The sequence below is a fragment of the Cryptomeria japonica genome, unplaced genomic scaffold (genome assembly GCF_030272615.1).
Source record: "Cryptomeria japonica unplaced genomic scaffold, Sugi_1.0 HiC_scaffold_15, whole genome shotgun sequence".
Taxonomy (NCBI): domain Eukaryota; kingdom Viridiplantae; phylum Streptophyta; class Pinopsida; order Cupressales; family Cupressaceae; genus Cryptomeria; species Cryptomeria japonica.
Genome location: NW_026728837.1, coordinates 2415838 through 2439879, shown reverse-complemented (window position 1 = coordinate 2439879; position 24042 = coordinate 2415838). Strand labels below are relative to the sequence as shown.

The following is a 24042-nucleotide window of genomic DNA, read 5'->3' as shown; positions in this document are numbered from 1 at the left end:
CAAGGTGCGCGCACCCGGGCAGGGCTCACACTTGGCGAACGGGGCGCACTTCGCGAGGGAGGGTGTGCACCTCGACGGGGGTGGGTGGCCGGGGTGGATTCGCACGTGGGTCGCGGTTTGCTAAGTACACACTGCGACAAGCTCATAACGGGTGCGATCATACCAGCGTTAGTGCACCGGATCCCATCAGAACTCCGCAGTTAAGCGCGCTTGGGCCGGAGTAGTACTGGGATGGGTGACCTCCCGGGAAGTCCCGGTGTTGCACCCTTTTTTAGTTTTTCGCCGGGCGTCGCAATGCTATTTGAATAAACCTTTTGCCCGTTTGCGTTCTCGTCGGGGCCGGGCCGGGCCGGGGTGCGCTGCCCGCACTACCGCGCGCGCGGGGGCGACACCGAGCGCGCACCCGAGGCGCCCCGAGCACACAGGCCACGGTGCAACCCGGGCGTTGTGCGCGCACCCCGGTGCGCCCGAGGTGCTGCGCGCGCACCCAGGTGAAATCGGTGTGCACCTCGGCCAGTGCGCGCTCGGTCGAGTCGCGCACGTTGGCCAAGGTGCACGGTGATGTTTCTTACTCTAAGGTTCCGCACCAGACGCCCGGGACAGTGTGAGCGAAGCTGGGCGGGGCCGGGTGCGCGGCCGGGGCAGGTGCACGCAGCTGGAGAGAGCTTTGGAGCACACTTCGGAGCGCACCAATGATGCGCTCCATTCAAAAGTTTCCTGAAAAGGCAAAAAAAGTTGAGATTATAGAATTTCCCACTTGAGAGATTGTAAAAAAAAAAAATTTAAAATGAAGGAAACGCGGGTGCCAAGGTGTGCGCAGCCCAGCCAAGGTGTGCGCACCAAGGCGCCCACCCTGGCGAAGGTGCACGCAAGGTGCGCACCCGAGGCAAACCGGACAATTAACCCAACTTTCGACTTCGCGCGCACCTTGGAGCGCACTTCGGAGCGCTCCTTGGTGCGCACCAATCTTGGGCACCTCGGAGTGCACCATGGCGCCCACCAAGGTGCGCACCCGGGGCAAACCGAGCTCCGACTTCGTGCGCACCTTGGAGCGCACGAAAGGTGCGCACCATGGCGCCCACCAAGGTGCGCAGCCCAGCCAAGGCGTGCGCATCAAGGTGCGCACCCTGGCGAAGGTGCGCACCCGGGGCAAACCGAGCTCCGACTTCGTGCGCACCTTGGAGCGCACAAAAGGTGCGCAACCCAGCCAAGGTGTGCGCACCCCGGTCAAACCGAGCTCCGAATCGTGCGCACCAGAGGTGCACGCCATCGTGCGCACCTTGGAGCACACTTCGGAGCCCTCCTTGGTGCGCGCCGATGTTGCGCACCTCGGAGCGCACCCGGGGAAAACAATGCAATTAACCCGACTTTCGACTTCGTGGGCACCTCGGAGCGCTCTCGGGTTCGCACCTCGGAGCACACCGAGGTGCGCACCTTTGATGCGCTGCCTTCACCAATTTCCAGAAAAGGCAAGAAAACATTGAGAAGGTGTGCGCACCGAGGTGCCCACCCTGGCGAAGGTGCACGCGAGGTGCGCACCCGGGGCAAACCGGGCTCCGACTTCGTGCACGCCGCACCTTGGAGCACACTTCGGAGCGCTCCTTGGTGCGCACCAGGGCGCGCAACCCAGCCGAGGTGCCCACCCCGGCGAAGGTGCACGCGAGGTGCGCACCCGGGGCAAACCGGGCTCCGACTTCGTGCACGCCATGGTGCCCACCGCGGCGAAGGTGCACGCGAGGTGCGCACCCGGGGCAAACCGGGCTCCGACTTCGTGCACGCCGCACCTTGGAGCACACTTCGGAGCGCTCCTTGGTGCGCACCATGGTGCCCACCAGGGCGCGCAACCCCGCCGAAGGTGCACGCGAGGTGCGCACCCGGGGCAAACCGGGCTCCGACTTCGTGCACGCCGCACCTTGGAGCACACTTCGGAGCGCTCCTTGGTGCGCACCATGGTGCCCACCAGGGCGCGCAACCCCGCCGAAGGTGCACGCGAGGTGCGCACCCGGGGCAAACCGGGCTCCGACTTCGTGCACGCCATGGTGCGCACCGCGGCGAAGGTGCGCACCCGGGGCAAACCGGGCTCCGACTTCGTGCACGCCGCACCTTGGAGCACACTTCGGAGCGCTCCTTGGTGCGCACCAGGGCGCGCAACCCAGCCGAGGTGCCCACCCCGGCGAAGGTGCACGCGAGGTGCGTACCCGGGGCAAACCGGGCTCCGACTTCGTGCACGCCGCACCTTGGAGCACACTTCGGAGCGCTCCTTGGTGCGCACCATGGTGCCCACCAGGCCGCGCAACCCAGCCAAGGTGTGCGCACCAAGGTGCACGCGAGGTGCGCACCCGGGGCAAACCGGGGTCCGACTTCGTGCACGCCGCACCTTGGAGCACACATCGGGGCGCTCCCGGGTTCGCACCGGCGTTGCGCACCGTGGTGGGCACCTCGGAGCACACCAAGGTGGGCAGCGAGGTGCGCACCTTTGATGCGATGCCTTCACTAATTTCCATAAAAGGCAAAAAAAAAACGAGATTTTAAAATTTCCGTTTTGAAAGATAGTGAGAAAAAGGGAATGCTGGTGCCATCTTGAGCCCGCCCTGGTGCGCAGCCCAGCCAAGGTGTGCGCACCAAGGTGCCCACCCTGGCGAAGGTGCGCGCCCGGGCAATTAACCCAACTTCCAACTTCGCGCGCGCCAGGGTGGGAGCGCACCCAACAACCGGGCCTGGGAAGAGCCAATGCGAGAAACCCCACCAAACGCTCTGACAAAAAAAGAGGGGGCGCTCCAGTAACCCCGCTTCGGAGCGCACCCTGGGCAAACCCAGCCAAGGTGCCCACCCCGGCCAAGGTGCAGGCGAGGTGCGCACCCGGGGCAAACCGGGCTCCGACAACGTGCACGCCGCACCTTGGAGCACACTTCGTAGCGCTCCCGGGTGCGCACCTCAGAGCACACCAAGGTGGGCAGCGAGGTGCGCACCTTTGATGCGCTGCCTTCACTAATTTCCAGAAAAGGCAAAAAAAAAAGGAGATTTTAAAATTTCCGTTTTGAAAGATAGTGAAAAAAACGGAACGCGCGTGCCATCTTGAGCCCGCCCTGGTGCGCAGCCCAGGTAAGGTGCCCACCCTGGCAAAGGTGCGCACCCGGGCAATTAACCCTACTTCCGACTTCGTGCGCGCCAGGGTGGCAACCGGGCCTCGGAAGAGCCAATGCGAGAAACCCCACCAAACGCTCCGACAAAAAAAGAGGCGGCGCTCCAATAACCCCGCTTCGGAGCGCAGCCGGGGCAAACCCAGCCAAGGTGCCCACCCCGACGAAGGTGCACGCGAGGTGCGCACCCGGGGCAAACCGGGCTCCGACAACGTGCACGCAGCACCTTGGAGCACACTTCGAAGCACTCCCGGGTGCCCACCGGCGTTGCGCACCGTGGTGGGCAGCGAGGTGCGCACCTTTGATGCGCTGCCTTCACTAATTTCCAGAAAAAGGCAAAAAAAAATGAGATTTTAAAATTTCCGTTTTGAAAGATAGTGAAAAAAAAGGAACGCGGGTGCCATCTTGAGCCCGCCCTGGTGCGCAGCCCAGGCAAGGCATGCGCACCAAGGTGCCCACCCGAGGTGCACACCCGGGGCAAACCGGGCTCCGACTTCGTGCAGGCCGCACCTTGGAGCACACTTCGGAGCGCTCCTTGGTGCGCACCATGGTGCCCACCAGGGCGCGCAACCCAGCCAAGGTCTGCACACTAAGGTGCCCACCCCGGCGAAGGTGCACGCGAGGTGCGCACCCGGGGCAAACCGGGCTCCGACTTCGTGCACGCCATGGTGCCCACCGCGGCGAAGGTGCACGCGAGGTGCGCACCCGGGGCAAACCGGGCTCCGACTTCGTGCACGCCGCACCTTGGAGCACACTTCGGAGCGCTCCTTGGTGCGCACCATGGTGCCCACCAGGGCGCGCAACCCAGCCAAGGTGTGCGCACCAAGGTGCACGCGAGGTGCGCACCCGGGGCAAACCGGGGTCCGACTTCGTGCACGCCGCACCTTGGAGCACACATCGGAGCGCTCCCAGGTTCGCACCAGCGTTGCGCACCTTTGATGCGCTGCCTTCACTAATTTCCAGAAAAGGCAAAAAAAAACGATATTTTAAAATTTCCGTTCTGAAAGATAGTGAAAAAAACGGAACGCGGGTGCCATCTTGAGCCCTTCCTGGTGCGCAGCCCAGGCAAGTTGTGCGCACCAAGGTGCCCACCCTGGCGGAGGTGCGCGCCCGGGGCAAACCGGGCTCCGACTTCGTGCACTGCATGGTGCCCACCAAGGCGCGCAACCCAGCCAAGGTGCCCACCGCAGCGAAGGTGCACGCGAGGTGCACACCCGGGGCAAACCGGGCTCCGACTTCGTGCACGCCGCACCTTGGAGCACACTTCAGAGCGCTCCTTGGTGCGCACCAGGGCGCGCAACCCAGCCGAGGTGCCCACCCCGGCGAAGGTGCACGCGAGGTGCGCACCCGGGGCAAACCGGGCTCCGACTTCGTGCACGCCATGGTGCCCACCGCGGCGAAGGTGCGCACCCGGGGCAAACCGGGCTCCGACTTCGTGCACGCCGCACCTTGGAGCACACTTCGGAGCGCTCCTTGGTGCGCACCATGGTGCCCACCAGGCCGCGCAACCCAGCCAAGGTGTGCGCACCAAGGTGCACGCGAGGTGCGCACCCGGGGCAAACCGGGGTCCGACTTCGTGCACGCCGCACCTTGGAGCACACATCGGGGCGCTCCCGGGTTCGCACCGGCGTTGCGCACCGTGGTGGGCACCTCGGAGCACACCAAGGTGGGCAGCGAGGTGCGCACCTTTGATGCGATGCCTTCACTAATTTCCATAAAAGGCAAAAAAAAAACGAGATTTTAAAATTTCCGTTTTGAAAGATAGTGAGAAAAAGGGAATGCTGGTGCCATCTTGAGCCCGCCCTGGTGCGCAGCCCAGCCAAGGTTTGCGCACCAAGGTGCCCACCCTGGCGAAGGTGCGCGCCCGGGCAATTAACCCAACTTCCAACTTCGCGCGCGCCAGGGTGGGAGCGCACCCAACAACCGGGCCTGGGAAGAGCCAATGCGAGAAACCCCACCAAACTCTCTGACAAAAAAAGAGGGGGCGCTCCAGTAACCCCGCTTCGGAGCGCACCCTGGGCAAACCCAGCCAAGGTGCCCACCCCGGCCAAGGTGCAGGCGAGGTGCGCACCCGGGGCAAACCGGGCTCCGACAACGTGCACGCCGCACCTTGGAGCACACTTCGTAGCGCTCCCGGGTGCGCACCTCAGAGCACACCAAGGTGGGCAGCGAGGTGCGCACCTTTGATGCGCTGCCTTCACTAATTTCCAGAAAAGGCAAAAAAAAAAGGAGATTTTAAAATTTCCGTTTTGAAAGATAGTGAAAAAAACGGAACGCGCGTGCCATCTTGAGCCCGCCCTGGTGCGCAGCCCAGGTAAGGTGCCACCCTGGCAAAGGTGCGCACCCGGGCAATTAACCCTACTTCCGACTTCGTGCGCGCCAGGGTGGCAACCGGGCCTCGGAAGAGCCAATGCGAGAAACCCCACCAAACGCTCCGACAAAAAAAGAGGCGGCGCTCCAATAACCCCGCTTCGGAGCGCAGCCGGGGCAAACCAAGCCAAGGTGCCCACCCCGACGAAGGTGCACGCGAGGTGCGCACCCGGGGCAAACCGGGCTCCGACAACGTGCACGCAGCACCTTGGAGCACACTTCGAAGCACTCCCGGGTGCCCACCGGCGTTGCGCACCGTGGTGGGCAGCGAGGTGCGCACCTTTGATGCGCTGCCTTCACTAATTTCCAGAAAAAGGCAAAAAAAAATGAGATTTTAAAATTTCCGTTTTGAAAGATAGTGAAAAAAAAGGAACGCGGGTGCCATCTTGAGCCCGCCCTGGTGCGCAGCCCAGGCAAGGCATGCGCACCAAGGTGCCCACCCGAGGTGCACACCCGGGGCAAACCGGGCTCCGACTTCGTGCAGGCCGCACCTTGGAGCACACTTCGGAGCGCTCCTTGGTGCGCACCATGGTGCCCACCAGGGCGCACCCGAGGCAAACCGCGGGCTCCGACTTCGTGCACGCCGCACCTTGGAGCACACATCGGAGCGCTCCCAGGTTCGCACCAGCGTTGCGCACCTTTGATGCGCTGCCTTCACTAATTTCCAGAAAAGGCAAAAAAAAACGATATTTTAAAATTTCCGTTCTGAAAGATAGTGAAAAAAACGGAACGCGGGTGCCATCTTGAGCCCTTCCTGATGCGCAGCCCAGGCAAGTTGTGCGCACCAAGGTGCCCACCCTGGCGGAGGTGCGCGCCCGGGGCAAACCGGGCTCCGACTTCGTGCACTGCATGGTGCCCACCAAGGCGCGCAACCCAGCCAAGGTGCCCACCGCAGCGAAGGTGCACGCGAGGTGCGCACCCGAGGTGCACACCCGGGGCAAACCGGGCTCCGACTTCGTGCACGCCGCACCTTGGAGCACACTTCAGAGCGCTCCTTGGTACGCACCAGGGCGCGCAACCCAGCCAAGGTGCTCACCCCGGCGAAGGTGCACGCGAGGTGCGCACCCGGGGCAAACCGGGCTCGGACTTCGTGCACGCCGCACCTTGGAGCACACATCGGAGCGCTCCCGGGTTCGCACCAGCATTGCGCACCTTTGATGCGCTGCCTTCACTAATTTCCAGAAAAGGCAAAAAAAAGAAAAAAATGAGATTTTAAAATTTCCGTTTTGAAAGATAGTGAAAAAAACGGAACGCGGGTGCCATCTTGAGCCCGCCCTGGTGTGCAGCCCAGGCAAGTTGTGCGCACCAAGGCACCCACCCTGGCCAAGGTGGGTCACGGGGTGGGTCCTAGGGTGGGTAACGGGGTGGGTACTAAGGTGCGTGCCAAGGTGGGTCATAGGGTGGGTGCCAAGGTGGGCACCAGGGTGGGTGTGCACCAACCCTAGCCAGGGTAGGTCACGGGGTGGTTGTCGGGGTGGGCGTCAAGGAGCCAAGGTGGGTGGCAAGTAGCCAAGTTGCGTGCCAAGGTGGGTGTCGGGGTGGGTGCCAAGGATCCAAGGTGGGTGCCAAGGAACCAAGGTGGGTGTCTGGGTGGGTGCCGAGGTGGGAGCCAGGGTGGGTCCCAAGGTGAGTGCAAAGGTGGGTGCCAGGGTCAAGGTGAGTGCCAATGTGGGTTCCAAGGTGCCAGGGTCAGGGTGAGTGCCAATGTGGGTTCAAAGGTGCTAAGTTGGGTGCGAGGTTGGGTGCGAGGGTGGGTGGGTGCCAAGGTGTGCTAGGTGGAAGCCCGGGTGGGTCGGCATCCCATGGGTGTCGAGTTGGGTGCCTGATGGGTGCTTCTTGTCAAGTTTTAGTCGTCGGGACTCATTTCGAGCCTTAGAGGTCGTTTCTTGTCCGGTTGCCCTGTCTTCGACCTGGGAACCCAATTTTGGTCCTCGGGTCCCATTTTTTTTTGTCTCGCATCCCACTTTTGGCCTGTGGCCTTTTCGGGGTCGATTCTCGTTTTGGGCATCAGAGCATGTTTCTTCTCCTAAAACCCAATATTTGTTTATTAAGTCTCGGAACACATTTTTGTTCTCGTGGACCCATCATGGGTCTTGGAACGCATTTGTGGTCCTTGGGTCCCATTTTGCATCCCGAAACTTGTGTTTTGGTGCTTGATCCCTATTTTGGGTGCCCACCTTGCACCAAGTGCGCACCCGGGGCAAACCGAGCGCCTTGGTGCACCGGGGCAAGATCGAGCGTGCACCCGAGGCGCCCCGAACATGCACCAAGGTGCACTCGGCCCACATGTGAGCGCAGGTCGTTGCGCCCGAGGTGGTGTGTGGGCACCGCGTTGCAGACGGGACACTGCACGCACACGACGCCCCCTCCAGGTGCACGCACGTAGGCCGGGCCGGGTGCACACCCGACGCCCTAGCAAGGTGCGCGCACCCGGGCAGGGCTCACACTTGGCGAACGGGGCGCACTTCGCGAGGGAGGGTGTGCACCTCGACGGGGGTGGGTGGCCGGGGTGGATTCGCACGTGGGTCGCGGTTTGCTAAGTACACACTGCGACAAGCTCATAACGGGTGCGATCATACCAGCGTTAGTGCACCGGATCCCATCAGAACTCCGCAGTTAAGCGCGCTTGGGCCGGAGTAGTACTGGGATGGGTGACCTCCCGGGAAGTCCCGGTGTTGCACCCTTTTTTAGTTTTTCGCCGGGCGTCGCAATGCTATTTGAATAAACCTTTTGCCCGTTTGCGTTCTCGTCGGGGCCGGGCCGGGCCGGGGTGCGCTGCCCGCACTACCGCGCGCGCGGGGGGCGACACCGAGCGCGCACCCGAGGCGCCCCGAGCACACAGGCCACGGTGCAACCCGGGCGTTGTGCGCGCACCCCGGTGCGCCCGAGGTGCTGCGCGCGCACCCAGGTGAAATCGGTGTGCACCTCGGCCAGTGCGCGCTCGGTCGAGTCGCGCACGTTGGCCAAGGTGCACGGTGATGTTTCTTACTCTAAGGTTCCGCACCAGACGCCCGGGACAGGTGAGCGAAGCTGGGCGGGGCCGGGTGCGCGGCCGGGGCAGGTGCACGCAGCTGGAGAGAGCTTTGGAGCACACTTCGGAGCGCACCAATGATGCGCTCCATTCAAAAGTTTCCTGAAAAGGCAAAAAAAGTTGAGATTATAGAATTTCCCACTTGAGAGATTGTAAAAAAAAAAAATTTAAAATGAAGGAAACGCGGGTGCCAAGGTGTGCGCAGCCCAGCCAAGGTGTGCGCACCAAGGCGCCCACCCTGGCGAAGGTGCACGCAAGGTGCGCACCCGAGGCAAACCGGACAATTAACCCAACTTTCGACTTCGCGCGCACCTTGGAGCGCACTTCGGAGCGCTCCTTGGTGCGCACCAATCTTGGGCACCTCGGAGTGCACCATGGCGCCCACCAAGGTGCGCACCCGGGGCAAACCGAGCTCCGACTTCGTGCGCACCTTGGAGCGCACGAAAGGTGCGCACCATGGCGCCCACCAAGGTGCGCAGCCCAGCCAAGGCGTGCGCATCAAGGTGCGCACCCTGGCGAAGGTGCGCACCCGGGGCAAACCGAGCTCCGACTTCGTGCGCACCTTGGAGCGCACAAAAGGTGCGCAACCCAGCCAAGGTGTGCGCACCCCGGTCAAACCGAGCTCCGAATCGTGCGCACCAGAGGTGCACGCCATCGTGCGCACCTTGGAGCACACTTCGGAGCCCTCCTTGGTGCGCGCCGATGTTGCGCACCTCGGAGCGCACCCGGGGAAAACAATGCAATTAACCCGACTTTCGACTTCGTGGGCACCTCGGAGCGCTCTCGGGTTCGCACCTCGGAGCACACCGAGGTGCGCACCTTTGATGCGCTGCCTTCACCAATTTCCAGAAAAGGCAAGAAAACATTGAGAAGGTGTGCGCACCGAGGTGCCCACCCTGGCGAAGGTGCACGCGAGGTGCGCACCCGGGGCAAACCGGGCTCCGACTTCGTGCACGCCGCACCTTGGAGCACACTTCGGAGCGCTCCTTGGTGCGCACCAGGGCGCGCAACCCAGCCGAGGTGCCCACCCCGGCGAAGGTGCACGCGAGGTGCGCACCCGGGGCAAACCGGGCTCCGACTTCGTGCACGCCATGGTGCCCACCGCGGCGAAGGTGCACGCGAGGTGCGCACCCGGGGCAAACCGGGCTCCGACTTCGTGCACGCCGCACCTTGGAGCACACTTCGGAGCGCTCCTTGGTGCGCACCATGGTGCCCACCAGGGCGCGCAACCCCGCCGAAGGTGCACGCGAGGTGCGCACCCGGGGCAAACCGGGCTCCGACTTCGTGCACGCCGCACCTTGGAGCACACTTCGGAGCGCTCCTTGGTGCGCACCATGGTGCCCACCAGGGCGCGCAACCCCGCCGAAGGTGCACGCGAGGTGCGCACCCGGGGCAAACCGGGCTCCGACTTCGTGCACGCCATGGTGCGCACCGCGGCGAAGGTGCGCACCCCGGGGCAAACCGGGCTCCGACTTCGTGCACGCCGCACCTTGGAGCACACTTCGGAGCGCTCCTTGGTGCGCACCAGGGCGCGCAACCCAGCCGAGGTGCCCACCCCGGCGAAGGTGCACGCGAGGTGCGTACCCGGGGCAAACCGGGCTCCGACTTCGTGCACGCCGCACCTTGGAGCACACTTCGGAGCGCTCCTTGGTGCGCACCATGGTGCCCACCAGGCCGCGCAACCCAGCCAAGGTGTGCGCACCAAGGTGCACGCGAGGTGCGCACCCGGGGCAAACCGGGGTCCGACTTCGTGCACGCCGCACCTTGGAGCACACATCGGGGCGCTCCCGGGTTCGCACCGGCGTTGCGCACCGTGGTGGGCACCTCGGAGCACACCAAGGTGGGCAGCGAGGTGCGCACCTTTGATGCGATGCCTTCACTAATTTCCATAAAAGGCAAAAAAAAAACGAGATTTTAAAATTTCCGTTTTGAAAGATAGTGAGAAAAAGGGAATGCTGGTGCCATCTTGAGCCCGCCCTGGTGCGCAGCCCAGCCAAGGTGTGCGCACCAAGGTGCCCACCCTGGCGAAGGTGCGCGCCCGGGCAATTAACCCAACTTCCAACTTCGCGCGCGCCAGGGTGGGAGCGCACCCAACAACCGGGCCTGGGAAGAGCCAATGCGAGAAACCCCACCAAACGCTCTGACAAAAAAAGAGGGGGCGCTCCAGTAACCCCGCTTCGGAGCGCACCCTGGGCAAACCCAGCCAAGGTGCCCACCCCGGCCAAGGTGCAGGCGAGGTGCGCACCCGGGGCAAACCGGGCTCCGACAACGTGCACGCCGCACCTTGGAGCACACTTCGTAGCGCTCCCGGGTGCGCACCTCAGAGCACACCAAGGTGGGCAGCGAGGTGCGCACCTTTGATGCGCTGCCTTCACTAATTTCCAGAAAAGGCAAAAAAAAAAGGAGATTTTAAAATTTCCGTTTTGAAAGATAGTGAAAAAAACGGAACGCGCGTGCCATCTTGAGCCCGCCCTGGTGCGCAGCCCAGGTAAGGTGCCCACCCTGGCAAAGGTGCGCACCCGGGCAATTAACCCTACTTCCGACTTCGTGCGCGCCAGGGTGGCAACCGGGCCTCGGAAGAGCCAATGCGAGAAACCCCACCAAACGCTCCGACAAAAAAAGAGGCGGCGCTCCAATAACCCCGCTTCGGAGCGCAGCCGGGGCAAACCCAGCCAAGGTGCCCACCCCGACGAAGGTGCACGCGAGGTGCGCACCCGGGGCAAACCGGGCTCCGACAACGTGCACGCAGCACCTTGGAGCACACTTCGAAGCACTCCCGGGTGCCCACCGGCGTTGCGCACCGTGGTGGGCAGCGAGGTGCGCACCTTTGATGCGCTGCCTTCACTAATTTCCAGAAAAAGGCAAAAAAAAATGAGATTTTAAAATTTCCGTTTTGAAAGATAGTGAAAAAAAAGGAACGCGGGTGCCATCTTGAGCCCGCCCTGGTGCGCAGCCCAGGCAAGGCATGCGCACCAAGGTGCCCACCCGAGGTGCACACCCGGGGCAAACCGGGCTCCGACTTCGTGCAGGCCGCACCTTGGAGCACACTTCGGAGCGCTCCTTGGTGCGCACCATGGTGCCCACCAGGGCGCGCAACCCAGCCAAGGTCTGCACACTAAGGTGCCCACCCCGGCGAAGGTGCACGCGAGGTGCGCACCCGGGGCAAACCGGGCTCCGACTTCGTGCACGCCATGGTGCCCACCGCGGCGAAGGTGCACGCGAGGTGCGCACCCGGGGCAAACCGGGCTCCGACTTCGTGCACGCCGCACCTTGGAGCACACTTCGGAGCGCTCCTTGGTGCGCACCATGGTGCCCACCAGGGCGCGCAACCCAGCCAAGGTGTGCGCACCAAGGTGCACGCGAGGTGCGCACCCGGGGCAAACCGGGGTCCGACTTCGTGCACGCCGCACCTTGGAGCACACATCGGAGCGCTCCCAGGTTCGCACCAGCGTTGCGCACCTTTGATGCGCTGCCTTCACTAATTTCCAGAAAAGGCAAAAAAAAACGATATTTTAAAATTTCCGTTCTGAAAGATAGTGAAAAAAACGGAACGCGGGTGCCATCTTGAGCCCTTCCTGGTGCGCAGCCCAGGCAAGTTGTGCGCACCAAGGTGCCCACCCTGGCGGAGGTGCGCGCCCGGGGCAAACCGGGCTCCGACTTCGTGCACTGCATGGTGCCCACCAAGGCGCGCAACCCAGCCAAGGTGCCCACCGCAGCGAAGGTGCACGCGAGGTGCACACCCGGGGCAAACCGGGCTCCGACTTCGTGCACGCCGCACCTTGGAGCACACTTCAGAGCGCTCCTTGGTGCGCACCAGGGCGCGCAACCCAGCCGAGGTGCCCACCCCGGCGAAGGTGCACGCGAGGTGCGCACCCGGGGCAAACCGGGCTCCGACTTCGTGCACGCCATGGTGCCCACCGCGGCGAAGGTGCGCACCCGGGGCAAACCGGGCTCCGACTTCGTGCACGCCGCACCTTGGAGCACACTTCGGAGCGCTCCTTGGTGCGCACCATGGTGCCCACCAGGCCGCGCAACCCAGCCAAGGTGTGCGCACCAAGGTGCACGCGAGGTGCGCACCCGGGGCAAACCGGGGTCCGACTTCGTGCACGCCGCACCTTGGAGCACACATCGGGGCGCTCCCGGGTTCGCACCGGCGTTGCGCACCGTGGTGGGCACCTCGGAGCACACCAAGGTGGGCAGCGAGGTGCGCACCTTTGATGCGATGCCTTCACTAATTTCCATAAAAGGCAAAAAAAAAACGAGATTTTAAAATTTCCGTTTTGAAAGATAGTGAGAAAAAGGGAATGCTGGTGCCATCTTGAGCCCGCCCTGGTGCGCAGCCCAGCCAAGGTTTGCGCACCAAGGTGCCCACCCTGGCGAAGGTGCGCGCCCGGGCAATTAACCCAACTTCCAACTTCGCGCGCGCCAGGGTGGGAGCGCACCCAACAACCGGGCCTGGGAAGAGCCAATGCGAGAAACCCCACCAAACTCTCTGACAAAAAAAGAGGGGGCGCTCCAGTAACCCCGCTTCGGAGCGCACCCTGGGCAAACCCAGCCAAGGTGCCCACCCCGGCCAAGGTGCAGGCGAGGTGCGCACCCGGGGCAAACCGGGCTCCGACAACGTGCACGCCGCACCTTGGAGCACACTTCGTAGCGCTCCCGGGTGCGCACCTCAGAGCACACCAAGGTGGGCAGCGAGGTGCGCACCTTTGATGCGCTGCCTTCACTAATTTCCAGAAAAGGCAAAAAAAAAAGGAGATTTTAAAATTTCCGTTTTGAAAGATAGTGAAAAAAACGGAACGCGCGTGCCATCTTGAGCCCGCCCTGGTGCGCAGCCCAGGTAAGGTGCCACCCTGGCAAAGGTGCGCACCCGGGCAATTAACCCTACTTCCGACTTCGTGCGCGCCAGGGTGGCAACCGGGCCTCGGAAGAGCCAATGCGAGAAACCCCACCAAACGCTCCGACAAAAAAAGAGGCGGCGCTCCAATAACCCCGCTTCGGAGCGCAGCCGGGGCAAACCAAGCCAAGGTGCCCACCCCGACGAAGGTGCACGCGAGGTGCGCACCCGGGGCAAACCGGGCTCCGACAACGTGCACGCAGCACCTTGGAGCACACTTCGAAGCACTCCCGGGTGCCCACCGGCGTTGCGCACCGTGGTGGGCAGCGAGGTGCGCACCTTTGATGCGCTGCCTTCACTAATTTCCAGAAAAAGGCAAAAAAAAATGAGATTTTAAAATTTCCGTTTTGAAAGATAGTGAAAAAAAAGGAACGCGGGTGCCATCTTGAGCCCGCCCTGGTGCGCAGCCCAGGCAAGGCATGCGCACCAAGGTGCCCACCCGAGGTGCACACCCGGGGCAAACCGGGCTCCGACTTCGTGCAGGCCGCACCTTGGAGCACACTTCGGAGCGCTCCTTGGTGCGCACCATGGTGCCCACCAGGGCGCACCCGAGGCAAACCGGGCTCCGACTTCGTGCACGCCGCACCTTGGAGCACACATCGGAGCGCTCCCAGGTTCGCACCAGCGTTGCGCACCTTTGATGCGCTGCCTTCACTAATTTCCAGAAAAGGCAAAAAAAAACGATATTTTAAAATTTCCGTTCTGAAAGATAGTGAAAAAAACGGAACGCGGGTGCCATCTTGAGCCCTTCCTGATGCGCAGCCCAGGCAAGTTGTGCGCACCAAGGTGCCCACCCTGGCGGAGGTGCGCGCCCGGGGCAAACCGGGCTCCGACTTCGTGCACTGCATGGTGCCCACCAAGGCGCGCAACCCAGCCAAGGTGCCCACCGCAGCGAAGGTGCACGCGAGGTGCGCACCCGAGGTGCACACCCGGGGCAAACCGGGCTCCGACTTCGTGCACGCCGCACCTTGGAGCACACTTCAGAGCGCTCCTTGGTACGCACCAGGGCGCGCAACCCAGCCAAGGTGCTCACCCCGGCGAAGGTGCACGCGAGGTGCGCACCCGGGGCAAACCGGGCTCGGACTTCGTGCACGCCGCACCTTGGAGCACACATCGGAGCGCTCCCGGGTTCGCACCAGCATTGCGCACCTTTGATGCGCTGCCTTCACTAATTTCCAGAAAAGGCAAAAAAAAGAAAAAAATGAGATTTTAAAATTTCCGTTTTGAAAGATAGTGAAAAAAACGGAACGCGGGTGCCATCTTGAGCCCGCCCTGGTGTGCAGCCCAGGCAAGTTGTGCGCACCAAGGCACCCACCCTGGCCAAGGTGGGTCACGGGGTGGGTCCTAGGGTGGGTAACGGGGTGGGTACTAAGGTGCGTGCCAAGGTGGGTCATAGGGTGGGTGCCAAGGTGGGCACCAGGGTGGGTGTGCACCAACCCTAGCCAGGGTAGGTCACGGGGTGGTTGTCGGGGTGGGCGTCAAGGAGCCAAGGTGGGTGGCAAGTAGCCAAGTTGCGTGCCAAGGTGGGTGTCGGGGTGGGTGCCAAGGATCCAAGGTGGGTGCCAAGGAACCAAGGTGGGTGTCTGGGTGGGTGCCGAGGTGGGAGCCAGGGTGGGTCCCAAGGTGAGTGCAAAGGTGGGTGCCAGGGTCAAGGTGAGTGCCAATGTGGGTTCCAAGGTGCCAGGGTCAGGGTGAGTGCCAATGTGGGTTCAAAGGTGCTAAGTTGGGTGCGAGGTTGGGTGCGAGGGTGGGTGGGTGCCAAGGTGTGCTAGGTGGAAGCCCGGGTGGGTCGGCATCCCATGGGTGTCGAGTTGGGTGCCTGATGGGTGCTTCTTGTCAAGTTTTAGTCGTCGGGACTCATTTCGAGCCTTAGAGGTCGTTTCTTGTCCGGTTGCCCTGTCTTCGACCTGGGAACCCAATTTTGGTCCTCGGGTCCCATTTTTTTTTGTCTCGCATCCCACTTTTGGCCTGTGGCCTTTTCGGGGTCGATTCTCGTTTTGGGCATCAGAGCATGTTTCTTCTCCTAAAACCCAATATTTGTTTATTAAGTCTCGGAACACATTTTTGTTCTCGTGGACCCATCATGGGTCTTGGAACGCATTTGTGGTCCTTGGGTCCCATTTTGCATCCCGAAACTTGTGTTTTGGTGCTTGATCCCTATTTTGGGTGCCCACCTTGCACCAAGTGCGCACCCGGGGCAAACCGAGCGCCTTGGTGCACCGGGGCAAGATCGAGCGTGCACCCGAGGCGCCCCGAACATGCACCAAGGTGCACTCGGCCCACATGTGAGCGCAGGTCGTTGCGCCCGAGGTGGTGTGTGGGCACCGCGTTGCAGACGGGACACTGCACGCACACGACGCCCCCTCCAGGTGCACGCACGTAGGCCGGGCCGGGTGCACACCCGACGCCCTAGCAAGGTGCGCGCACCCGGGCAGGGCTCACACTTGGCGAACGGGGCGCACTTCGCGAGGGAGGGTGTGCACCTCGACGGGGGTGGGTGGCCGGGGTGGATTCGCACGTGGGTCGCGGTTTGCTAAGTACACACTGCGACAAGCTCATAACGGGTGCGATCATACCAGCGTTAGTGCACCGGATCCCATCAGAACTCCGCAGTTAAGCGCGCTTGGGCCGGAGTAGTACTGGGATGGGTGACCTCCCGGGAAGTCCCGGTGTTGCACCCTTTTTTAGTTTTTCGCCGGGCGTCGCAATGCTATTTGAATAAACCTTTTGCCCGTTTGCGTTCTCGTCGGGGCCGGGCCGGGCCGGGGTGCGCTGCCCGCACTACCGCGCGCGCGGGGGCGACACCGAGCGCGCACCCGAGGCGCCCCGAGCACACAGGCCACGGTGCAACCCGGGCGTTGTGCGCGCACCCCGGTGCGCCCGAGGTGCTGCGCGCGCACCCAGGTGAAATCGGTGTGCACCTCGGCCAGTGCGCGCTCGGTCGAGTCGCGCACGTTGGCCAAGGTGCACGGTGATGTTTCTTACTCTAAGGTTCCGCACCAGACGCCCGGGACAGGTGAGCGAAGCTGGGCGGGGCCGGGTGCGCGGCCGGGGCAGGTGCACGCAGCTGGAGAGAGCTTTGGAGCACACTTCGGAGCGCACCAATGATGCGCTCCATTCAAAAGTTTCCTGAAAAGGCAAAAAAAGTTGAGATTATAGAATTTCCCACTTGAGAGATTGTAAAAAAAAAAAATTTAAAATGAAGGAAACGCGGGTGCCAAGGTGTGCGCAGCCCAGCCAAGGTGTGCGCACCAAGGCGCCCACCCTGGCGAAGGTGCACGCAAGGTGCGCACCCGAGGCAAACCGGACAATTAACCCAACTTTCGACTTCGCGCGCACCTTGGAGCGCACTTCGGAGCGCTCCTTGGTGCGCACCAATCTTGGGCACCTCGGAGTGCACCATGGCGCCCACCAAGGTGCGCACCCGGGGCAAACCGAGCTCCGACTTCGTGCGCACCTTGGAGCGCACGAAAGGTGCGCACCATGGCGCCCACCAAGGTGCGCAGCCCAGCCAAGGCGTGCGCATCAAGGTGCGCACCCTGGCGAAGGTGCGCACCCGGGGCAAACCGAGCTCCGACTTCGTGCGCACCTTGGAGCGCACAAAAGGTGCGCAACCCAGCCAAGGTGTGCGCACCCCGGTCAAACCGAGCTCCGAATCGTGCGCACCAGAGGTGCACGCCATCGTGCGCACCTTGGAGCACACTTCGGAGCCCTCCTTGGTGCGCGCCGATGTTGCGCACCTCGGAGCGCACCCGGGGAAAACAATGCAATTAACCCGACTTTCGACTTCGTGGGCACCTCGGAGCGCTCTCGGGTTCGCACCTCGGAGCACACCGAGGTGCGCACCTTTGATGCGCTGCCTTCACCAATTTCCAGAAAAGGCAAGAAAACATTGAGAAGGTGTGCGCACCGAGGTGCCCACCCTGGCGAAGGTGCACGCGAGGTGCGCACCCGGGGCAAACCGGGCTCCGACTTCGTGCACGCCGCACCTTGGAGCACACTTCGGAGCGCTCCTTGGTGCGCACCAGGGCGCGCAACCCAGCCGAGGTGCCCACCCCGGCGAAGGTGCACGCGAGGTGCGCACCCGGGGCAAACCGGGCTCCGACTTCGTGCACGCCATGGTGCCCACCGCGGCGAAGGTGCACGCGAGGTGCGCACCCGGGGCAAACCGGGCTCCGACTTCGTGCACGCCGCACCTTGGAGCACACTTCGGAGCGCTCCTTGGTGCGCACCATGGTGCCCACCAGGGCGCGCAACCCCGCCGAAGGTGCACGCGAGGTGCGCACCCGGGGCAAACCGGGCTCCGACTTCGTGCACGCCGCACCTTGGAGCACACTTCGGAGCGCTCCTTGGTGCACACCATGGTGCCCACCAGGGCGCGCAACCCCGCCGAAGGTGCACGCGAGGTGCGCACCCGGGGCAAACCGGGCTCCGACTTCGTGCACGCCATGGTGCGCACCGCGGCGAAGGTGCGCACCCGGGGCAAACCGGGCTCCGACTTCGTGCACGCCGCACCTTGGAGCACACTTCGGAGCGCTCCTTGGTGCGCACCAGGGCGCGCAACCCAGCCGAGGTGCCCACCCCGGCGAAGGTGCACGCGAGGTGCGTACCCGGGGCAAACCGGGCTCCGACTTCGTGCACGCCGCACCTTGGAGCACACTTCGGAGCGCTCCTTGGTGCGCACCATGGTGCCCACCAGGCCGCGCAACCCAGCCAAGGTGTGCGCACCAAGGTGCACGCGAGGTGCGCACCCGGGGCAAACCGGGGTCCGACTTCGTGCACGCCGCACCTTGGAGCACACATCGGGGCGCTCCCGGGTTCGCACCGGCGTTGCGCACCGTGGTGGGCACCTCGGAGCACACCAAGGTGGGCAGCGAGGTGCGCACCTTTGATGCGATGCCTTCACTAATTTCCATAAAAGGCAAAAAAAAAACGAGATTTTAAAATTTCCGTTTTGAAAGATAGTGAGAAAAAGGGAATGCTGGTGCCATCTTGAGCCCGCCCTGGTGCGCAGCCCAGCCAAGGTGTGCGCACCAAGGTGCCCACCCTGGCGAAGGTGCGCGCCCGGGCAATTAACCCAACTTCCAACTTCGCGCGCGCCAGGGTGGGAGCGCACCCAACAACCGGGCCTGGGAAGAGCCAATGCGAGAAACCCCACCAAACGCTCTGACAAAAAAAGAGGGGGCGCTCCAGTAACCCCGCTTCGGAGCGCACCCTGGGCAAACCCAGCCAAGGTGCCCACCCCGGCCAAGGTGCAGGCGAGGTGCGCACCCGGGGCAAACCGGGCTCCGACAACGTGCACGCCGCACCTTGGAGCACACTTCGTAGCGCTCCCGGGTGCGCACCTCAGAGCACACCAAGGTGGGCAGCGAGGTGCGCACCTTTGATGCGCTGCCTTCACTAATTTCCAGAAAAGGCAAAAAAAAAAGGAGATTTTAAAATTTCCGTTTTGAAAGATAGTGAAAAAAACGGAACGCGCGTGCCATCTTGAGCCCGCCCTGGTGCGCAGCCCAGGTAAGGTGCCCACCCTGGCAAAGGTGCGCACCCGGGCAATTAACCCTACTTCCGACTTCGTGCGCGCCAGGGTGGCAACCGGGCCTCGGAAGAGCCAATGCGAGAAACCCCACCAAACGCTCCGACAAAAAAAGAGGCGGCGCTCCAATAACCCCGCTTCGGAGCGCAGCCGGGGCAAACCCAGCCAAGGTGCCCACCCCGACGAAGGTGCACGCGAGGTGCGCACCCGGGGCAAACCGGGCTCCGACAACGTGCACGCAGCACCTTGGAGCACACTTCGAAGCACTCCCGGGTGCCCACCGGCGTTGCGCACCGTGGTGGGCAGCGAGGTGCGCACCTTTGATGCGCTGCCTTCACTAATTTCCAGAAAAAGGCAAAAAAAAATGAGATTTTAAAATTTCCGTTTTGAAAGATAGTGAAAAAAAAGGAACGCGGGTGCCATCTTGAGCCCGCCCTGGTGCGCAGCCCAGGCAAGGCATGCGCACCAAGGTGCCCACCCGAGGTGCACACCCGGGGCAAACCGGGCTCCGACTTCGTGCAGGCCGCACCTTGGAGCACACTTCGGAGCGCTCCTTGGTGCGCACCATGGTGCCCACCAGGGCGCGCAACCCAGCCAAGGTCTGCACACTAAGGTGCCCACCCCGGCGAAGGTGCACGCGAGGTGCGCACCCGGGGCAAACCGGGCTCCGACTTCGTGCACGCCATGGTGCCCACCGCGGCGAAGGTGCACGCGAGGTGCGCACCCGGGGCAAACCGGGCTCCGACTTCGTGCACGCCGCACCTTGGAGCACACTTCGGAGCGCTCCTTGGTGCGCACCATGGTGCCCACCAGGGCGCGCAACCCAGCCAAGGTGTGCGCACCAAGGTGCACGCGAGGTGCGCACCCGGGGCAAACCGGGGTCCGACTTCGTGCACGCCGCACCTTGGAGCACACATCGGAGCGCTCCCAGGTTCGCACCAGCGTTGCGCACCTTTGATGCGCTGCCTTCACTAATTTCCAGAAAAGGCAAAAAAAAACGATATTTTAAAATTTCCGTTCTGAAAGATAGTGAAAAAAACGGAACGCGGGTGCCATCTTGAGCCCTTCCTGGTGCGCAGCCCAGGCAAGTTGTGCGCACCAAGGTGCCCACCCTGGCGGAGGTGCGCGCCCGGGGCAAACCGGGCTCCGACTTCGTGCACTGCATGGTGCCCACCAAGGCGCGCAACCCAGCCAAGGTGCCCACCGCAGCGAAGGTGCACGCGAGGTGCACACCCGGGGCAAACCGGGCTCCGACTTCGTGCACGCCGCACCTTGGAGCACACTTCAGAGCGCTCCTTGGTGCGCACCAGGGCGCGCAACCTAGCCGAGGTGCCCACCCCGGCGAAGGTGCACGCGAGGTGCGCACCCGGGGCAAACCGGGCTCCGACTTCGTGCACGCCATGGTGCCCACCGCGGCGAAGGTGCGCACCCGGGGCAAACCGGGCTCCGACTTCGTGCACGCCGCACCTTGGAGCACACTTCGGAGCGCTCCTTGGTGCGCACCATGGTGCCCACCAGGCCGCGCAACCCAGCCAAGGTGTGCGCACCAAGGTGCACGCGAGGTGCGCACCCGGGGCAAACCGGGGTCCGACTTCGTGCACGCCGCACCTTGGAGCACACATCGGGGCGCTCCCGGGTTCGCACCGGCGTTGCGCACCGTGGTGGGCACCTCGGAGCACACCAAGGTGGGCAGCGAGGTGCGCACCTTTGATGCGATGCCTTCACTAATTTCCATAAAAGGCAAAAAAAAAACGAGATTTTAAAATTTCCGTTTTGAAAGATAGTGAGAAAAAGGGAATGCTGGTGCCATCTTGAGCCCGCCCTGGTGCGCAGCCCAGCCAAGGTTTGCGCACCAAGGTGCCCACCCTGGCGAAGGTGCGCGCCCGGGCAATTAACCCAACTTCCAACTTCGCGCGCGCCAGGGTGGGAGCGCACCCAACAACCGGGCCTGGGAAGAGCCAATGCGAGAAACCCCACCAAACTCTCTGACAAAAAAAGAGGGGGCGCTCCAGTAACCCCGCTTCGGAGCGCACCCTGGGCAAACCCAGCCAAGGTGCCCACCCCGGCCAAGGTGCAGGCGAGGTGCGCACCCGGGGCAAACCGGGCTCCGACAACGTGCACGCCGCACCTTGGAGCACACTTCGTAGCGCTCCCGGGTGCGCACCTCAGAGCACACCAAGGTGGGCAGCGAGGTGCGCACCTTTGATGCGCTGCCTTCACTAATTTCCAGAAAAGGCAAAAAAAAAAGGAGATTTTAAAATTTCCGTTTTGAAAGATAGTGAAAAAAACGGAACGCGCGTGCCATCTTGAGCCCGCCCTGGTGCGCAGCCCAGGTAAGGTGCCACCCTGGCAAAGGTGCGCACCCGGGCAATTAACCCTACTTCCGACTTCGTGCGCGCCAGGGTGGCAACCGGGCCTCGGAAGAGCCAATGCGAGAAACCCCACCAAACGCTCCGACAAAAAAAGAGGCGGCGCTCCAATAACCCCGCTTCGGAGCGCAGCCGGGGCAAACCAAGCCAAGGTGCCCACCCCGACGAAGGTGCACGCGAGGTGCGCACCCGGGGCAAACCGGGCTCCGACAACGTGCACGCAGCACCTTGGAGCACACTTCGAAGCACTCCCGGGTGCCCACCGGCGTTGCGCACCGTGGTGGGCAGCGAGGTGCGCACCTTTGATGCGCTGCCTTCACTAATTTCCAGAAAAAGGCAAAAAAAAATGAGATTTTAAAATTTCCGTTTTGAAAGATAGTGAAAAAAAAGGAACGCGGGTGCCATCTTGAGCCCGCCCTGGTGCGCAGCCCAGGCAAGGCATGCGCACCAAGGTGCCCACCCGAGGTGCACACCCGGGGCAAACCGGGCTCCGACTTCGTGCAGGCCGCACCTTGGAGCACACTTCGGAGCGCTCCTTGGTGCGCACCATGGTGCCCACCAGGGCGCACCCGAGGCAAACCGGGCTCCGACTTCGTGCACGCCGCACCTTGGAGCACACATCGGAGCGCTCCCAGGTTCGCACCAGCGTTGCGCACCTTTGATGCGCTGCCTTCACTAATTTCCAGAAAAGGCAAAAAAAAACGATATTTTAAAATTTCCGTTCTGAAAGATAGTGAAAAAAACGGAACGCGGGTGCCATCTTGAGCCCTTCCTGATGCGCAGCCCAGGCAAGTTGTGCGCACCAAGGTGCCCACCCTGGCGGAGGTGCGCGCCCGGGGCAAACCGGGCTCCGACTTCGTGCACTGCATGGTGCCCACCAAGGCGCGCAACCCAGCCAAGGTGCCCACCGCAGCGAAGGTGCACGCGAGGTGCGCACCCGAGGTGCACACCCGGGGCAAACCGGGCTCCGACTTCGTGCACGCCGCACCTTGGAGCACACTTCAGAGCGCTCCTTGGTACGCACCAGGGCGCGCAACCCAGCCAAGGTGCTCACCCCGGCGAAGGTGCACGCGAGGTGCGCACCCGGGGCAAACCGGGCTCGGACTTCGTGCACGCCGCACCTTGGAGCACACATCGGAGCGCTCCCGGGTTCGCACCAGCATTGCGCACCTTTGATGCGCTGCCTTCACTAATTTCCAGAAAAGGCAAAAAAAAGAAAAAAATGAGATTTTAAAATTTCCGTTTTGAAAGATAGTGAAAAAAACGGAACGCGGGTGCCATCTTGAGCCCGCCCTGGTGTGCAGCCCAGGCAAGTTGTGCGCACCAAGGCACCCACCCTGGCCAAGGTGGGTCACGGGGTGGGTCCTAGGGTGGGTAACGGGGTGGGTACTAAGGTGCGTGCCAAGGTGGGTCATAGGGTGGGTGCCAAGGTGGGCACCAGGGTGGGTGTGCACCAACCCTAGCCAGGGTAGGTCACGGGGTGGTTGTCGGGGTGGGCGTCAAGGAGCCAAGGTGGGTGGCAAGTAGCCAAGTTGCGTGCCAAGGTGGGTGTCGGGGTGGGTGCCAAGGATCCAAGGTGGGTGCCAAGGAACCAAGGTGGGTGTCTGGGTGGGTGCCGAGGTGGGAGCCAGGGTGGGTCCCAAGGTGAGTGCAAAGGTGGGTGCCAGGGTCAAGGTGAGTGCCAATGTGGGTTCCAAGGTGCCAGGGTCAGGGTGAGTGCCAATGTGGGTTCAAAGGTGCTAAGTTGGGTGCGAGGTTGGGTGCGAGGGTGGGTGGGTGCCAAGGTGTGCTAGGTGGAAGCCCGGGTGGGTCGGCATCCCATGGGTGTCGAGTTGGGTGCCTGATGGGTGCTTCTTGTCAAGTTTTAGTCGTCGGGACTCATTTCGAGCCTTAGAGGTCGTTTCTTGTCCGGTTGCCCTGTCTTCGACCTGGGAACCCAATTTTGGTCCTCGGGTCCCATTTTTTTTTGTCTCGCATCCCACTTTTGGCCTGTGGCCTTTTCGGGGTCGATTCTCGTTTTGGGCATCAGAGCATGTTTCTTCTCCTAAAACCCAATATTTGTTTATTAAGTCTCGGAACACATTTTTGTTCTCGTGGACCCATCATGGGTCTTGGAACGCATTTGTGGTCCTTGGGTCCCATTTTGCATCCCGAAACTTGTGTTTTGGTGCTTGATCCCTATTTTGGGTGCCCACCTTGCACCAAGTGCGCACCCGGGGCAAACCGAGCGCCTTGGTGCACCGGGGCAAGATCGAGCGTGCACCCGAGGCGCCCCGAACATGCACCAAGGTGCACTCGGCCCACATGTGAGCGCAGGTCGTTGCGCCCGAGGTGGTGTGTGGGCACCGCGTTGCAGACGGGACACTGCACGCACACGACGCCCCCTCCAGGTGCACGCACGTAGGCCGGGCCGGGTGCACACCCGACGCCCTAGCAAGGTGCGCGCACCCGGGCAGGGCTCACACTTGGCGAACGGGGCGCACTTCGCGAGGGAGGGTGTGCACCTCGACGGGGGTGGGTGGCCGGGGTGGATTCGCACGTGGGTCGCGGTTTGCTAAGTACACACTGCGACAAGCTCATAACGGGTGCGATCATACCAGCGTTAGTGCACCGGATCCCATCAGAACTCCGCAGTTAAGCGCGCTTGGGCCGGAGTAGTACTGGGATGGGTGACCTCCCGGGAAGTCCCGGTGTTGCACCCT

The 24042-nt window shown here is 62.9% G+C and overlaps 4 non-coding genes across 4 annotated transcripts; all 4 read left to right on the top strand.

The window, feature by feature from the left end:
- The first annotated feature begins 149 nt into the window (after nucleotides 1-149).
- LOC131860537 (5S ribosomal RNA) lies at nucleotides 150-268 on the top strand. Its single transcript, XR_009359631.1, has one exon. It is a non-coding gene; the product is annotated as a 5S ribosomal RNA (ribosomal RNA).
- A 7807-nt stretch (nucleotides 269-8075) lies between these two features.
- Nucleotides 8076-8194, top strand: LOC131860535 (5S ribosomal RNA). Its single transcript, XR_009359629.1, has one exon. It is a non-coding gene; the product is annotated as a 5S ribosomal RNA (ribosomal RNA).
- Nucleotides 8195-16000: 7806 nt separating this feature from the next.
- Nucleotides 16001-16119, top strand: LOC131860534 (5S ribosomal RNA). Its single transcript, XR_009359628.1, has one exon. It is a non-coding gene; the product is annotated as a 5S ribosomal RNA (ribosomal RNA).
- Nucleotides 16120-23923: 7804 nt separating this feature from the next.
- LOC131860533 (5S ribosomal RNA) lies at nucleotides 23924-24042 on the top strand. Its single transcript, XR_009359627.1, has one exon. It is a non-coding gene; the product is annotated as a 5S ribosomal RNA (ribosomal RNA).